This window comes from Falco cherrug, chromosome 4, assembly GCF_023634085.1.
Source record: "Falco cherrug isolate bFalChe1 chromosome 4, bFalChe1.pri, whole genome shotgun sequence".
Taxonomy (NCBI): Eukaryota; Metazoa; Chordata; class Aves; order Falconiformes; family Falconidae; genus Falco; species Falco cherrug.
In genome coordinates this window covers 11,141,570-11,159,568 of record NC_073700.1, presented here as the reverse complement: position 1 = coordinate 11,159,568, position 17,999 = coordinate 11,141,570, and the positions used below count along the sequence as shown (strand labels likewise).

The following is a 17,999-nucleotide window of genomic DNA, read 5'->3' as shown; positions in this document are numbered from 1 at the left end:
TCGCATTGTAGGAGCTCAGTTAGCACCATGCACATTTATTTGGATTCTAGGAAAGAGGAAATAAGAATAAGCAGTGGATGAAAGCCAAGGTGAAATGTACTGAAGTGGAAGGAGTGGAGCCTCATTCTTTGGAGGAGGACAGACTGAGGGATGAGATGTTAGTGATTACTTTGGTTCAGCAACATTCCTCTGTGATCTTAGACATGTTACTTAACTTTGTTTTCTAGCAGGAAATCTGGCTTGCCTTGCAGAAGGATTTAAGAGAGGGAATGAATATTTAGCGCTAACTAAGAATGTTTGGGTGAAACTGAAATATTTTGACATATTAGATCTGATTTTACCAACTGACTTGGTGACTTATATGTGCTTTTGTTTGGTGTTGAGCAAGTGTTGCTGCAAAGCATTAGCAGCAGTGTGTTTTGGTAGGGTTGCATGTGCTTAAGTAAGTGGCAGGAGAGGGTTTGTTTTTCATTTGCTTAGGCTTTTTATTTAAAACAATTGGAATCCTTGGGGATTTCTTTCTTGTGGAACAGAGCTAGATGGGTCTGGCAAGTGCCCGTAATGGAAGCAGAGAGTATCTCTGTCCCTTAGGACAATGTCAAATAGAGAAACCCATTATCAATTAGGTCAGAAAAAAACCCAAATTATAGACAAGTTTCTGTGTCTGCTGCACACTGTCCTCTAAGGATGTGTGAATGATTCTGGGGTACAGGGACACCTCAGAGCACCCAGGGGTAACCCATGCACTTCATAACCCCATGCACTAACCTGTCACTTGTCCCTGCAACTTTTGGAGATCACCTTCCATACCTGAACATCTTTCCAGCGCCTATAAGCTGTCTATAGCTAGTTCTTGTTTGACTCTTAGGTTGCATGATACTTGCATGCACGGACCAGTTTTTATTCTGGAATTTCGCCACGATGTGCAAATTCTTTCATTGACATATAGGGGCAAAATGAAACACTGAGAAGTTGCTTGTTCAAAATCTTCCCTCCACCGTTTTTTGGGGGGATGGTAGTGGTTTTTTCAATTCACTTCCTTCTGCTCCTTGTTTATTGGGAGCTAAGGAGGAGGCCTGTTGCTCTTACTGTTGTTTATTAAGCTTGCTTCCTTTAGGAAGATTTTTCAAGCCCACTGTGGCCAAGGCAGGGAAATGCCTTCCTATGCTCCACCTCTGCTCAGAGGGCAGGAGTCTGGCATACAAAAACACAAACCCTGGGAATACTCCTTTCTTAAAGAGAGACAGAACAGATTCACAGCACTTGAAGTTTTCTTCTGAAACCAGGGATTGGCATTTCCATGCATTCACAGAACTGCTTTTGTACCTTAAAACAGTATCTGCCTTTGCAGGCAAAAGGAGACTTTATGATTACTGTTCTGCCTGTGGATAGTTCTGGGTAAATTACTGACAGTTCTCAGGTGTCTGGACAGCATGGAGCATTGGGAAAGGAGGAGGGATGCTTCTGTGCCAAAAGGCAGCATGAGCAGCAGGCAGGTGAGCTGGCTTCTCTCTCTGACTTGTCACCTTGGGTAGCTCAGCCTCCCTGCTCAGTTTTGTATTCAAACAGTACTGTTTACCAATTTTATTAGTAATGATACATAATAAATTATTAATATTTATTTGGAAAATACTTGAATTATTTGTAGAGAGCTGTTCTGGGATGCAAGGGTGACTATAGGGTTGGTTTTGGTTGGTGGTTTTTTTGTTTTGTTTTTTTTCCTTTTTTTTTTTCCATTTGGTTAACTTACTTTGAGCAAATACTTGGACTCATATTTTAAATGGTAAAACTGCAGCATCAAGGAGCGTGCTATTTATACCAGCAGGGCATCTGGCCCTCTCCTTTTTGCTGCACTCTCTTTGCCTCCCATCTGAATGGTGATACGGGATGTGTATTGATCCTAGCTTTTAGGACTTGTTCTGTTTATGAACCCAGGTGGCAGTGGAAAGGTATGAACACCGTTTGAAAAGGGAAGATCTATTTTAGAATGACAAAGAGAATAAATTAATGCAGCCTCCCCTCTCTAATGGTCTGATGGGCTGCCGCTACTGGAAGGGATGCCCTGGTGCTGTCTACCTGAGTGATGCTTTAAAGTCTCCAGCACCAGGGGATTTTCTTGAGCACAGTATCGATTTTTCTTACTACATTAAGCTCTTAGTTTCGCTAACGGTTTTCTTTGAAATCATTAATATTGCAGCATGCAGTGTGAGGGGTGAGATAGCTCTGCTGCTGTTGTGTGGGTACCGTCTGTGATCACTTCCTTCTTCCCTTCCTCTGTTGAAGCCCCATCCAGCTGATGCACCTGGAGGAGAGCGGGGAGAAAAGGAAGTAAAGTTGCAAGCCAGGATGGCCTCTGACATAGGTGAGGAAGACCAATTTTTCACGAAATTTGGAGGCAGTGGTTTAACCTTTCCTTAATGATGTGAGTCTGGGGTGGGAGAGTCAGAGCACAGCTTAGGGCTGTGGTTGGGGTCCTCTGGGTGGGTATGTGGTTGCATAGAATGGGTGAGGGGAGGCTGTAACAGCTCAGTGGGGGCTGAGAGCTGTCACCAGCATGTTTATTCCTGCTTGAACAAGGAATTTGTTCTACTAGCATTTGACTGAGGTTTAGACCAGGTGCCAGGTTTGTTACTGTTAGAGAGATTAACACAGCTGAATCGGTAAATCCAGATGGTTATGGTGATTTCAAACCTATCCAGCTCTCTGTTGCAGACACAGCTATGCTGTTTGAAGCAGCTCATTCCCTCCATCCCCTGTCTCTTTCCTCTGTGTCATTCTTCCTTCTCCGTGCCCTGCTTCCTAGCCCAGCTTCCTGCTTCCAGGGCTGTCCCTCTCCCCAGGGGGGTGGGAGGGATACTGCAGCATAAGTGGATACTGCAGAACTGTCATCCTCTGCCAAAGACTGCAGAGACAGCCACCGGGATGCCCAGGCAGGATGGGGATTATCCGCAGTGGGTATGGTCTCCTTTTGCAGGTATGCTGCGGAGGGAGGGTGTTAGTACCAGCTCTTTTGCTCTGGAGGAAAGAAGGGGAGGAGGGGGGTGGACTGCCTCTTCGCTGCTTCTGTTGGCTGTTTCTTGACCCCTGTGCAGCATCACTGCTGTCTCTAAACAACTTTATCTCAGGAGCTCAAAGGGTTTTAGAAACTCTTGTGTGCCAGTCTTCCTGCTACTTCCCAGGGGAAGGATATGGGTGTTCTCCATTCTCCATGGACAAACTGAGGTCTCTCATGTGCCAGGGCAACCATCTAGCAGTGCACATCTGACCTTCACATGGTTACACTTAACCCTAGGTGTTATTTAGTGTAATGGGCCATAACCCCCCCTCCAACAGGACTGCCCCCTTTGCCAAACCATCTAAAAGCCAGTTTACACAGGACTTCAAGTTTCTAGGTGTTTCCCACTGGCCGGGGCAGGACCCAGCCCCATGCTGTTCCTGCTCATCCACGGCTGCAGGAAATCCAGAGGCTGCTGAAGACATTCCCTCTCGGGCTGCGTGCAGCGCCGCTCTCCCCTTAGCTGCATGGCAGTTAATAATGTTGATAAAGTCCCCTATGCTTTACTACAAGGGATGAAGCAATGATATAGGACAAAAATAATCTTTCCTGTCCAGAAATAAGTCGCTGCTTTCCCAGGCTGTGATTAGTCATTCTTGGATCAGTCTGGCTCCCTGGTCCTCAGGTTCTGCATGCACGAGCCTAACAACCTGGGTCCTCCAGGTCTAATAGTATTGTCTCATTTCAGGACAGGGCAAGGAGCTTTTTGCCTTTAGCAATCCTGACTTCACTGCTGTGGTGAGTTCCTGGGAGATGTGGAGGTCTGTCTCTCTCTTGTTACAGAGAGAGGAGATACGATCTGGTCACAGAAACGATGAGTGCCAAAGGTCTGATGGCTTCTGTCATCTGGCCCTCGCAGTTCTTTTAATGTCAGTCCTTCATGGGAAGGAGGGCTGGAAAGGACCTGCAGAAATTGTTCCCTTCCACTGCCCCAAGATGGAGTCAACTCAAAGATTTGTTTTGGTGCAGCACAGCACAGTATGGGCTCTGCTGCTGTGTCCAGGTCTGCTCCCGACCCCGTTGGACCACCGTCTGCAATGGGAAGCTCAGGTAGGAAGCTGCAGTGCCGCCTGCTCTCTGCACTGCACAGTTGTTTTGAAGAATGCTACCAAGCCACTGCCTAGTTTATTTGCAGTGGCAGTTAAAGGCAACCCATCCCTTTGCTCTGGAGACATCATGTTTAGTCTTCTGTGTTGTCATCCTTCACCTAAAACAGTAATTCACGTGCACAAATTGTGTACGTAAAGCTGGAGCATTAGTAACAACTCTGTGCTTTGATTTAGTTTTTAATATTTTATTCTCTATCGTGTCTCCATCCAGACAGCTCAAATAAGGGGCAGTCGCTCTCATCACTAGAAAGTTTCCGCGGGTTTGCTGACAGCACACGTGCTTGAGGAAGTGCCGAGCCTCCTACCTTAGCAAACAGCAGAGAAATTTTTTCTTTTCTACGATCTTCCCCCTCCCCCAGTTCACTAGTGTGTCAAAACCTTGAGTTTTGTGTAAAGTTGTTAAATAAGCTTCTAGGCAAAATAAAAGATCAAAAGGGGTCTAATTAGCTGCAGTCTGCTTAGGAATTGTGGATGTTCACCTAGTTTTCTAAATTGACACTTTTAACATTAGAACTCAAAGCAAAAACCGATGTAATTATTCCCTTTTTTTGAAGCTTAGGTTTAATGTCTTTATTGAAAATTGGGTACTTCTGTGGCATCTCAAGATGCTTTATTCTATCAAATCTGGAGCAAGTCATTTTTCATTTTGGATTGTAATGTGGTATAAATGATAAGGGCCTGATTCAGAAAGCTTTCCCCCCTGCCACTGGCAGCCTGATGAGAAAGCTTCATAGTCACATCACAATAACCCTGAAGATAATCTACGGTTTGAGTCTTTGTGACTCAAAAAAGCTGCTGGCTTTTAATACAGGGGTAAGACTGAGGTTTTGAGCTCTTAGTTAGGATGCCTGAACCTAGCTTGTCATCACAGGATTTTTAGTTCTTTTTATATCTTTTACTAGACATAGGGTGTTGAGGCAAAAGTGTGTTTCTCCTAGAACGTTTCTGTGCTGCAGTCGTGTCTCTGGGAGTACTTTGGGTCTAATTGACATCTCAGAGAAGGTAACATGTAATTGAATGGAGAATGTCTGGTGGTTAAAGCAAAGGAGGAATGAGAGATAGATGAGGTTTGCTGCAAACTTTTCACTTTTTTTCTCATATGACCTGATGGTGTGTCTCACTTTCCACTCTAATCATTTGAACATTGCATGTATGATTCACTTCCACGTGTTAAAACTCACCAAATTTGACTTCAATAACCTAGAGTAGCACAGACAGATGAGGGGAGGGTCATCACGATGTCATGTGTTGGAGCTGGACAGGTTACAAATCTTATTTATACTGTGGCAGGACACACAGGCTCCATTTAGAACCAGAGGCTGATGGTGCTGGCATTTTACTAATGCATACAAGTCCTGGTGCCTGCCCTGAAGACCTTACCACCCATAAAGACAAATAGCAAATATAGGATTTGCGTGAGGGTGATTGCTGAAAAGGGTCAGTCCCTTAGTGAACTTTAAACTTTTTTTGAATGTTTATCTAAAAGTTCGTGCAAACGGAGGTGGGTTTCTTTGATCTGAGATTCTCGTGAGAACTGTCTTTTGTGATTTCAACTGCTCCCTGGCTTGTGTCAGAAATGCTGTGAGTGGCGTCTCCCCGGGGATTTGGCATAGCCCAGGTTTTAGCTGGGCTGGAAGGGAAGCAGGGCAAGATTTATGCATCGGAACAGGGCTTGTGGTAAAGAAATTTTTATTGGCATCTCTTATGTTGTCCTAATTTGAAAGCTTCGATTCCTGATGATCATGCTGGGCATAGGTTCAAGGTTTCATTTGCACTTGGCTCAGCTGAGATGCTGGAGGAAACTTCTGTGATGGGAGGCAGATCCTTTTCCTTCAAAAACATAATTTCTCAGTAGATGGTAGGATCGGATTAGAGCTTCCTTTAAGAATCCAGTAGGGATTTGCTTGAATTTTTCTAACTCTGCTTCTCTGATGCGGTGTGATGATTAAAGGAGAGCTTTTCAGGTGTGAGAGTGATCTGGCTACTTGCTTCTGCGGGTTTTTCAGTAATTAGAGCTCACTGAATGAAAAGCTTGGTGCATCCATACACTACCAATTCCTAAGAGAATGCGTGTTCGTTCTTTATTACTCCTAAATTATGTTATTGACTGACTATTAACAGACATTACTTTCCAACCCTGAGACAGCTGCTTTCTGGAAGAGGTTCAGTTATTCTTTGTGCCTTTTCCCATTTGCTACTTAGCAAGATGCTCAGTGGCTTCAGTGGTAAGAGACAGAGCCCAAAAGCAGCTCTGAGAGCCGCTGCAGTTTGATGCAATTTAGTGGCTGACATAACATAAGGCTACTTTTGTTAAGGAGCTAATGAAGGGGAGTGTCGGTCCCTCTGTCCCACCCAGAGCAAAAGGATAAGGATGTTCTCTCTGGCTGTATGTTGGGTCGAGGACTCGACCTCCAGTGAACAGACAAACATTGTGGAGCTGCTCTGTGCTGTCAGACTTGGTGCTGGGAGGGTTTATGTCATACAGAGCATCACTCCTGGGAAGCTGAGCTTGGACAGCACGGAGCAGCTTGCATCTGGATCTCATACTGCCATAACCGTCATTAAATAACACTTTAAAGTTTTAGAGTTCAATGTTCTTGTTTAAGTATTGAATAAAGGTTTTCTTTTAAGGGAATCTAGCTTAATCATCTGGTTGCATGGCTGACTTGAGTAGGAGCACTGAAATTCTGCAAAATTCCAAAATGCACCAGAGAATGAAAATCCTTACGCTTTCATAAACTATAGAAGACAAAGTAATTGGACTGATAGGTTTGTGATCTGTTACTGAGGGACATGAATGTGTGCACGGTAGAGGTAGGAAACCAGCACTTCCACCAGAACACGCAGCTGCTGTCTTAGGTGAAGTGAATACACTCTTTGTTTTTTGTTTCACCTTTCCTAGGTTGCTTAACCAACCTGCCTACTCCACGGGCTTCATTTAGAATTATGTGATTTTCCCCTTTTTTCTCACTCCTCGGGAACATGCAAGTCTTGTAAATTCCAGTTTATTTTTTAATCCTTTAGAAAGGCACCTAAGTTGGCCAATACACTGTGCAGCTGCCCCTCGAATCCCCTGTATTGCCTCCAGACAGTGTCTGTGCGTTAGTGCCAATCAGAAAATTCCCAGAGCGTATATCACCAGTGAGGTAATAGAAATTTGTATCTGAAAATGGGGTTATAACTACACATTAAAAAGTTGGATTAGACAGGTTATTATATGTATTATTACTAGGTTTTGACTACCTACAAACTAGGACACTAATCATGTAATTATGTTACTTGTGATTACCTAAAAATGCTTCCTCTTCAAATGGCCATTGCAAATTGGATCTTTCCTCTGCTGAAGTGACCTGTCTGTCAGCTGCTCACTGTGATTCATTAAATATGTTGCAACTGAGTTATAATCATCACTAGTTTTATAGAATGCATCCAAACCCAAGGATGACCTTTTTAATTTTCACTGAAACAGAAAGTCATAGGTGTTGGTATGTCTCCCTCACCTGCAGAAGTCTTGGTCCTAAAGCTCACTTCGGGTAGTTTTGGTTCTTGAGAGTTTCTTAGGAGCTTTCAAGGCTAAGAAAGCCTCCTGAGAGCAACATACCAGCATACAAAACCCAAGATATTTGTAAAATAATACTAATTTCTATAATTTCTTGGGGTTTATAAACTCGATTTCAGATTACTTTCTTTTGAACGTTTTGTTTTCAAAAGCATTCATCAGAGCACTGGGTTTTCATTTCCTTTCAACTGACAAATTTTGGAATCAGACAAGATACAACTCTGCTGCTGGACAAGGCTTAGAGGTAGAGAGAATGTCTTTTATTGGACAAACTAGTATGGCTGGAGATCTTAAGCAAACTTTGAGGCATATGAGCCCTTCAAGTCTGAAACAGAAGCTTCCAATGTTAAGCACATGCTGAATAAACAGCTGCTTGGGGTTTAGTTACATACCTGTCAATTAGACCATCTCAGCAGAGGTGAAGATAGTACGAGTATCTCTAGGTCGTAACAGTGACTACAAAATAGTGCTAGATTATTTGTAAGCACCATCTGGGACCCAGATAAAAGGTGGCAGAATTTTATGAGGAAGAGTCTGTGTCTTAGGTGTGGGAAAAATGTTTCTTTCGAAGGATCTAGCAGCAACATATGAAAGTTCCTATTTTATGCTTAGGAGTGTGTGTCCTCCAGAAATGACTTAAATATGCTTCAAATTTTCTTCTCATTTAATCTTTGCAGGAAGCTCAGAAAATGGCTTTTACGTTTACAGCCTTTTCTGCTCTGACACAGGCAGAGTAGTCTTCAACATGGAAGCTGAAACCCTGTCCATGCAGAAGGTCACATATGACTGACAATGCTGAGCCAGTGAGATCTGCTGTTCTGGTTTTGTCAATGATTACCCTGGCCTGACAAAGGTTCTGCCATGACTATTGTGGTAACTTCTCAGAGCTGATTGGGAGCTATTAAAGAGTGATAAAAATCAGATATTTCTGACCATGGTGATCAAAGGAGGAATTCAGTGATCCTACAATAGGTGCTTGGAGTTCCCCGGGCATTGCCATCAGTATTGTTTAATGACCCAAGTGCTACGGCTGTGTTGGGTAAATAGCAGCTTTGGCAGGCATATAGAAAAGAAGGTCTTAGGAGACAGGGGTTTCAGAGCCACAGCATAACTCACTTGCAAACTGCCCGCTTTCCCTGAATGCTGGCCGCTGTCATATTGTGACCGTCAGCCAGGAGGTTGACCCCACTTCCAGAATCCCGATTTATTCAGAAACCTGCGTATTTCCTCTCTCAGGTTTCAAACACATTGCTTGTGGTCTAAAGGCAACAGTTCCACCAGCTGAGCTGTTGAAGGTTTCTTTCTGGCTGAGGTTATGTACATATGTTAAAAGCTGGTGTCAGGTGGACTTTGCCTAGTAAGATTCTGAAATGTTCCTCCTTTAAGAACAAGGGTAATTTAATGCTCCTGCCCTGCCTATAGGAATAGTCTGGTTTGGGAGCACAAATCCTCCACTCTGCCGTGCTGAAAGACTTTAGCAACTTGTGCTAAGAAGTTGAGAGACTTGGTGCATGGCAAGTGTTATGCTGAGAGCTCAGTGAGGGTAGCCACCAAGTCCCCCGGCAACCCAGAGTGTTTTTTCCCCGTGTTATCTTTCACACAAAACTTGTGGGCATCCTCACACTGCTCAGTGTGTGGAGCAGTGGCTGGGGGGACGCTGGATTGCTGCATCTCGGGCTTCTCATACCTGAATCCCCCAAATTGCCTGAACCCACCACACATTGGACCTCTGTGAATGTCCTTCTTGTTCCTGCTGACCAACAACCAGCCATTTCTCAGGCATGGAGTACGTGTGTGTGTGTGTGTGTAGAGTAGTAGTAAGTCATTTCTTTGGGGCTGTTATTTAAGTCTTCAAACCATGGAAGGAAACCAGGAGCCTGTTTAGATGTCAGTAAAGGTCACTGGCTATTTTTATAGATTACATTAAAGAAAACCAAAACTGCACAAAAAGAATATTCAGATTTTGAAGTCAGATCTTTGCAAAACATTTTTGCTGCCAAACTATAGCAGATTGCTACAGAGCATGTGCAAACTGCTTTCTCAGGGGATCATAGTGTGGCCAAAAGTGTGTTACTCTCCCTGTTAAAAGTTATTCCCTGGCACCATCGTGACCTTCCTGCCAAAATTTAATGAGTGCTCCAAAGTATAGCATTGAGATTGTTCAACCAAATGCTTGCAAAGAGATACCAGTTTTAGGCGGGAGGTGGTGGGTGGGCTCTGTGTTTGTTTTTTTTTTTAACTTGGGTAAACAATTTTTCTGTAGCGGATGAATTGCATCGGCTGAAATTTTCAGCCCAAATTCCAGCTGGGGCAGACAACCAACATGGGTAACTTTAATTCAAAAGATTAAAGTCTGGCAAAATTCTAAGCAATCAGAGTCTTATAATAGTGAGTTTTATACAACGTGGTCAGCCTATCAAAGGGAAATAATTTTTTTCTGTCTGTTTTGGTTTTGATGTCATTCCATCAAACATTTAATTGGGAGACACAGCATTAGCTTGAAACTCATTTTGAAGCAATGAACATTAGTCAGACATAAATGGGCTGGGGGCAAACTACACGAGTGCCAAGTGGTAGGAGAGATTTTAACAAGGGGCTTTGCAAACCACTTCCCTGAATGAATAAAATCAAAGTGAAGTGGAAAACAGACCTCAGCCTGGGCTCTGATGGAAGGAAGCAGGGCTTGTACGAGAGATAGGAGGCACCTAAATGTTAGTCTTGAGCAAGATATGCGACTGCTTAGAAAAAGCAGGTTAGGTTGGGAAAGCTCTTAGGCAGCAGGCCTGGCATTGCAGGGATCTGGGCAGAGAAGTGGTGGACTTTGACAATGCGGTGCGGCTGAGCGGTGGCTTGATCCAAAAGCCTGCCAGCCTTTCTCTTGGGGACAGCCAGGGTAAATACGCTGGTGGTTTAGAGGCAATTTATGAGGTTAAATTGGAGGTTATGTGGTTAAATTGGCCCCCATGCAAATGTGGGTCAAAATGCTAATATGCCTGTATACAAAAACTGTGCAGGCAGCAAGCTGCTTGGAAAAGTCATACGTGCAGTGACCAGACCTCAGACACCGTAACGTAAGGAACGACCTTTGCTAATTATCAGCTCTTGCCACTGCAGAGTATTATAGTTGAGGGACTGCAGGCCAGAAAGGCAGGTGGGACTTACTCAAGGTCTTATCTCAACTCGGAGCACAGCTGAAGGTTCATTTCCAGGTCCATAGTCTCACCGCTGGAGCAGGCTGCCCAGAATTACTGGGAATACGTTTGTTTTTAATCTTTGCAATGTTCTCCTTGCTGTGTTGCCTGGAATTTATCTCCAAAATATTTTGCAGGGGAAATGTGATTATAGAGCTAGAGCTTTGGGCTATGCATGCTTCTTTTCAGGCTCCCAATGTCTTTGGAAGGGGTAAGTGTTACTAACTTGCCTCCTTTGTTTTTTGACAAGGAGAGTAATTTTTTGTAAAAAAACCATTTTTATCCCTTACACTGAGTTCACAACAGCTTTAGCTTAACTCAGCCCACATTGCAGGAACTTCGGGAGGTGTTTTACATTTGTTAAAATAGATTTGGGTCTTTTATTGCTTTTATGACTCTATCACTACCTGGGGTCAGAGCCTTGCCGTGACTGGCATGTGCAGTGGGCAGAGAAGTCCTGCCCACAGTGGCATAAATGAGAGAAAGTTGCTCAAGCCTGGGATGAGGTCTGCTGAGCAAACAGCGTGGCCAGCCCTTCTGCAGGGGGGCTGAGTCTTCAGTTCCTGTCCAGCTCCTCACACAAAACCCTGTGCTTCCTCTCCTGTATCTCCGGAGCCTCGTCAGACCCTTCCTCTTCCCAGCGTATTGAATTGCAGCTGTCTCAAACCAAATGGCAGCAAATTGCCGCTCCTGAGCCTGCCCTTGTTTTTTCCCAAGCAGAAGGAAAAGGATGAAAGTTCCCAGTTTTGTGTGGTCACTGGCCAACTGTCCCAGCAAGCTCATATCTGCCCTGTTGAGAGACGTCTGTGCCCGTCTCAGCAGGTGGAGAGCATGAATGCGGCCGAGGAGCGCCGGTGTCAGGCAGGCATCACGCCTGCCTTTACCAGGCTGATGGGAACAGACAGGGACAAAGGTAAAGCTTGTGGCATGAAAAGGCTGCTTGTTGCAGCGTTTCATGGCCAGTGAGCATGACCACCCTTCAGGGCTAATTACCAAAGGAGAGAGAAGTATGTTCTTGTCAGCAGACCTACAGGGTTACTATTTAATGAAGCAGATATGCAGGTAGCTTGTTCAGTGGCATGAGAAGTGACTGACTTGTGTCCACAAGGATGTAGGTGTGCGTGGCGGGGTGCTTCAGGTGCCTTTCGACCCCCGGGCTTCTCTCTTAAGTGTAGTTGGGCACAGCTCTCCTTTTAGCAGTGGTGATCCGCAGCCTGCTTTCCTCTTCTCCGCTTTTTTCTCTCTAGCTTCTTAGCTCTCCTTTTCCCTTTTCTCTCTACCATTTTCCCCCTTTCCTTACCCCAGCAACTCTTGTTTATTCCATCCTGTCCTTTCATAGCGTTCCACCTTATTTTTCCTCCCCTTTTTCAATTACTGATGCTAAATGGCATTGAGCAGCGGTGTCATCACTATTTCATCAGGCCTGCCCCAGTTCCCTGCTAGTGGTTTGTAGAGCATGTGTGAGCTGGGAACAGCCAGTATCCTCCGTGTGCTTGCATCAGGGTCCCCTGCCGATCACAGTTGCTCCGCACATCTGACAAGTGTTACTTGTCCTTTTCTTGGGACTGCCCACGGAGGTGTGCAGGGGGTTGGTGAGCTGTGCCAAACCCTGGTGGTGTGCTGGCAGGGTTACAGCGAGTGTGAAGATGCCTCCATGCTATAGGAATCCCTTTGTATTGCTGTGTAGTCATATGCCCAAAAGTTAGTTGTGTGTTAATCCAGTGCCTGTGGTGGTCTCTGTGGGAGAGATGGGACAAAACACAAGGGAATTAATCAAATGGTAATTCTTTTTTTCCCAAACCAGTGGGTATGGGCAGACCCGATGGCTCTTTCTGACTCCTAAACTTGTATTCTGATTTCATACAATTTATTCCATCCAGTATCACCTTTCAGACGTGTCCTGAATTCTAGGCTGGGGTATTGCTAAGAAGGAGCAGCATCCTATGGTATGACTCCTCTCAACATTTGTTACGGGAACTACTCATTTACTTCACTGCAACCTATGCTTTGACCTGACAGCAGAGCTATGTTTTACAGGGGATCTTTCTAACACGAAAGTTGATCAATATATGTATATTAGACAGTTATGGATCTCCTCTAACAATGTCCCTTGTGTGTTTACCAGAAATGATAAATTGATTGTAAAAATGTCACCTGCGCTGATGGTCCTCCCATGGTATTGGGAAGAACATGCCAACTGAAAATTTAGCATGACAGCAGAGATTTTGAAGCACAACAGCCTAGGTGTGTATGGGGAGCACAGACTGAAGAAGGGAGGATGTTTCAGGTCAGAAACGAAACGTGTTGGCAGAAACTTTGGGAGAAGACACATTATGTCTGTGTGACTCAGGCCTGCTATTCCCTACCTGTGGGGTTGACCCTTGGATTCTTTTTGTAGGAGGTGCTCCAAGCGAGAGTCAAAGCTGTGCTCCCACACAGATGCTCTGGGTCCCAGCCTCTTGCTCTGTGTCTCTACAGAAAAGACAGGGTGTTGAAAAGCAGCCCTTGCTGGCTCCAGGACCTGTCACCTGTCCACTTGTAGTGACTCTAGGAAATGCACTTGTTTATAGTTGTGCTGCTTCACACACTCTATTTCTACCAACAGGATCCAGGCCAGCTCTGTGACTCTGCAGGCCTGTGCTGTCCCCTGGGAAGGGTCCTGCTGCTACACTGGCCACTGGTGACCTCGCAGGGGACATGGAACCGCTGGATGTCACAGCACCACAGGGAGCAGAGAAGGGTGCAACAGTATCACGAGCCAAGGTGGAAGGAGCAGAAAAAGTAGCAGCAACAGAGGAGGTGGCAAGCCCAGAGGGAGCGGATCTGGGTAGAAAGGTGGTCACTCCTGAAGGAGCAGCAGCAATAGTGGTGGAAGCATCAGAAAACCTAGAGGCGGAAAGCGTTACTGAAGCATTTGCCCGAGCAGCAGAAAGGATTGCAATATCAGAAGTAGCAAAAGTGTTGCAGTCAGCAATAACTGAGGTAGATGCCCCAGAAGCCTCGGGTTCCCGCTGGGGTGAAGGGCTGTGGGTGCGTGCTCCCCTTGGCTGGGCTCACAGGTACCCGCTGTCACGGGAGGCTGCAGCTCTGGCACCGAAGCTAAACCTGGCCTTTCAGCCTTGCCCTCTGACCGCCTCAGGTGCATGGGACCATAGTTCTGCTTAGCATCGAGCAATGGGGAGAGATCCTTATTGTGCAAAAATTGAAAGCCATCAAAAAAAAGAACCAAAAAGCCCCAAAAACCCCTCCCTGAAATTCCTGCTGAGAGTTTGTGCTCTTTTCCCATCTGGTTTCCCTCTGTCTTTCAGATGAGCTTTTTTTCATGATAGCGGGCACTTTATCACGCCTGGTATAGTTAAGGTTACAAAGCACTCTCCATTACAGCCCCGCTAGCCACATGCTCATCCTGTTCCAAAACATTCATATTTGGGGATCAAAAAAGGTCCATGCGTGGTGTTTACTCAGAGAAGAATTTTTATTTGACGTTTGAGCAATTATGCCTTGTGTTGTTCGTGAGTTTGCTGAGGGTGATAAACGCACTTTTCCCATTTGAAAAACCTGTCTTTTAACGTTGATGATGTGGTGACAGATTTTCGGCAGGGCTGGGAGTTGGGTTTACCAGGGCTCCATGCCCACCCCGAGCACCAGATTTTCAGATGTGTTCAGCACCCAGCAGCTCCCTGTTGGGTGTGAGGCTTTTGGACATGTTTGTTCCCATGTGTGGAGCCCATTTGAAAAGCTGCCTGCCTGCAGCACCACTAAGCATCCACTTTCTGCTCACAGGAAAATCTGGATGTCATCTCCCCAGGCTCGGATTTCATTTTGGTTTGCAGGGTCAGCTTGCTGCTATCACCATTTCCTGGGTTCCAGAGCTGTCCTGAACACACGGAATTTCTGTAGGATATGTTCCTTTAACTTATTTCACAGTTTGAGCAAGTAGTTTCACTCAGAAAGGGCTCTTCAATGCATGTTTGAGTTTTGGTGTGTTCTTATGCCTAGTGGAGATCAGCTGGATTTAGGCACATGCCAAAACAATTCTCCAAATCAGCCTGTGAATAGGGACCTTTACTTTTAAATATCAGCAGCTTACTTCCTAGTGACTTTTCCAGTGCTCATTTATTTATTCTCTTGACTTTTCAGCTCAAAGAGAAGAGAAGCACGTGGCTAAAGCCAAGGAATACCACTCCACAGGAGGAGGAGTAGGACTGGATGAAAGAGGGAGAGGTGAAATGAAATGAAGGAGAGGTGATGTTCTGGGTCATACCTAACAGGGGGTTGGTACCCTGACACTGTGACCATTCCTGGAATGCAATAGGGCTGCCAATTACATCTCTCTTGTCACTGCCTATACTACTGAAAATAAAGATGTGCCATATTCCACACACAGTAGTGTTCAGGGTCTTCCTTTGTCTCCTGGTTTTGTGAAATAGTGGCTCTGCACCTTTTCCTCAAAGATGAGGAAGAGCCAAATGTGCTGTTCATGTTGGAAAACATGCTGCTGGCATGAAATTATATAAAAAAGAAATAGTGTAAATATGGGGTCAAGTTTTTGTGCCTGTAGGCTAAGAGATGGTCTATGGGAGCACAGGTAATGTGAATTAATTTCACATCCTAACAAAGCAGGTGCATTTACGAATCTATCCAGCTTGCTCCGTCTCTGAAGCATTTCTCGCCTAGATGGGAATAGTAGGTATCATCTGGGTTTTTGGGGTGGGTTGGTTGGGTTTTTTTCTTCTCCTAATTCTGCTTATTCATCTGGAGCAGGGAATAGGAAAGGTCTCTCCATCCAGACTGGTAATGGTGAAATGCAGGACAGAAGAAGCCTAGAAGAAATTCAAGAAATGGGAAACAACATCTTCAGAACAGTGGTGGACTTGTCAGCATGAATGACATTCCCCAGGCAATGGAGATTGATCATTAGAACAGTCTTCTGCTTTTTGAGAGGAAAAGAACACCAGGTTTGTCGTAAGAACTTCTCAGCCTGTGAGGTATAGGTAAGTCTGTGTTGTGTGGGAAGAGCTGGGTGATGGGGCAGTCACCCTAAGAGGTAAATGGTGATAAAGTGTTACAGAGAGTATGGGATTAGAACAAAGCCAGTCTTGGTGTGTGTCTCCCAGGTTTTCCTATGAAGGATGTTCACAACCTAGAAGCACCTGATGCCTTCAGTAAATGTCTGCTTCATGAAATCCTTATAAATACTTCATGGTTTGCTGCTCCAGGCTTGTGTTTAGCAGTCTGGGGAGATGGGGCCAAATCCGTTGTTGGATAAAAAATTTCTGAACCAAATGCAGGAGGGAGCCTGAGTGCCTGTGTGTGATTTGTTGCTACACCCCAGATGGGGTGTCTAGGCAGTGCCACCGAGTACTCTGGGTGAAACAGAAACAGCTCCCTGACCACAGATGGTCATGAGCAAAGCCGTAGCACTTTTGGAAAGAGTAAATATTGCAGCCCTAGATTCTACCTCAAAATCCATAGGCGTATTGACAACCCGTTTCTGAACTCCTGTGTAGTTGCAGCTGGATGTGATATTCTCCATACACCTTACGTCCAGCTTCCAGTGGCGTTTCTGTGGGAAACACGACATTTGTTCTGGTGCACCCCAGAAGTGGCAGCACATCACTAACAGATAAGGCATCGTATGGAGCTCTTCTCTGCATGAGATGGGGTCTGTTGGGATAGATCCCTGCTATAATGTAAGGGGGGGGGGTGTTTGGGGATCTGCCGCTACCCTGCACCAAGCTGTCTGGCAGCGAAGGTCTCTCTCCATCTCCCTCTCAGGAAACGTGTCCTTGTACCACGGCAAAGGCGAGGGGTTTCAGTGCCAGGCTTGGGGCTTTGCACCTCTGCAGCGCACCCGGTGCACCTCCTCTGGCTTCTCTCTCCATGTAGTGACAGGCAGGGGAGGGGAGAGGAGGGGAGAACAGCAGCGTCTGATTAAAACTCAGCCCCCCTGGCCCTAGATCTGAGGAGACAGAGCCCGCCCTCCCTTCCCTTACCATAATTTTATTTTATTACAAAAAGAGCCCATATTAAAAAAGCTCATGATTATGTTTTCTGTTCACCAAGACTTTTCCTGTATTCGACCTTTGGATAACCTCCAAGGCTTGCAAACATTTGAAAGGAGTAAAGGAGCTCGTTTTATTGCAGGGCCTCAGCATACATTCTTTCCAGCCTATCTTTAACATCAGTTGACAAGAATTATATAATTGCAGTCTGTGATCCCTTTAAGGCTAAAATGTATTCATTTTCCCTCAAAGAACACTTCAGGTTTCAGAGTTAAATGTATATGGGGGGGGGGGGGGTTTCCCATCTGGGTTATTCTGTAAAAAGCCGTTTTCTCTTAAACTGGCAAGTCTCATTCTACCAAGTCGCATGGATTTATTTTTTACTGCGGTTTTAAGCTCACATGTTAACAAGTAGAAGAAATAGCCTCCAAATCCCAACCTGTGTTTCCCATTCCATTGGAAAATTAGTGGGTTACAGAGAACACGCAGGGGGAATTATACTCCTTAGGTGGAATCAAATAAAATTTCAACATACTGATTTAATCAAATTAGTGTCTAATGCTAATTGATAGGCAGTCTGGAGATGGACAGGTAGCTGGATTGGATTTGATCTTGCATTTCAGAGGCATGACGTAATCTGCTGGGTCAGGAAGGAATTTCTGGTTTCCTATCAGAATGGCATCTGCCACCATGTTTTAGGAAGCTGTGGATATCGGATACTTGGATAGGAGCTGGGGAACGATGCCAGAAAAGAAGTCTGAAGATACTACCTGGAATTTAAGAAATGAATTAGCTGTTGCCACGATGACATTCTGTTTGCATATGTTCCTTGCCATTCAGGTTTTCACTGGTGTTTGTGCTCCTGGAGAGTGAAAAAAGCACATAAACATGTGAGTATTCCTGGAAGCTTTTTGTGACAGCTGTGTCTGTGTGTCGGGGCCAGTGGTGCCCGGATCCTCTGCTTGGAGGGAACAGGAGTGATGCCACCACAGTGCTCGGAGCCCGTCCACGGTGCTCCTCGAGAACGGAGCGAGAAGTTCAAATAAACGGCAAAACCCCTCAACCCTCCAAGTATTTCTG

General features: G+C 45.2%; 1 long non-coding RNA gene across 4 annotated transcripts in view; it reads left to right on the top strand.

Annotated features, from left to right (window-relative positions):
- LOC114015897 (uncharacterized) overlaps positions 1 to 15,298 on the top strand; it is a 39,133-nt gene extending 23,835 nt beyond the window's left edge. Inside the window, exons 1-4 of one of the 4 annotated variants that reach the window (XR_008732218.1) lie at positions 1,080 to 1,496; positions 2,284 to 2,362; positions 13,520 to 13,896; positions 15,055 to 15,298. This is a non-coding gene — a long non-coding RNA (uncharacterized LOC114015897). Of the gene's footprint in view, positions 1 to 1,079; positions 1,497 to 2,204; positions 2,363 to 5,695; positions 5,842 to 13,519; positions 13,897 to 15,054 lie in introns of those variants that run through there. The other 3 variants (XR_003560076.2, XR_003560075.2, XR_008732219.1) reach the window with 3 other exon arrangements.
- Positions 15,299 to 17,999: the final 2,701 nt, after the last annotated feature.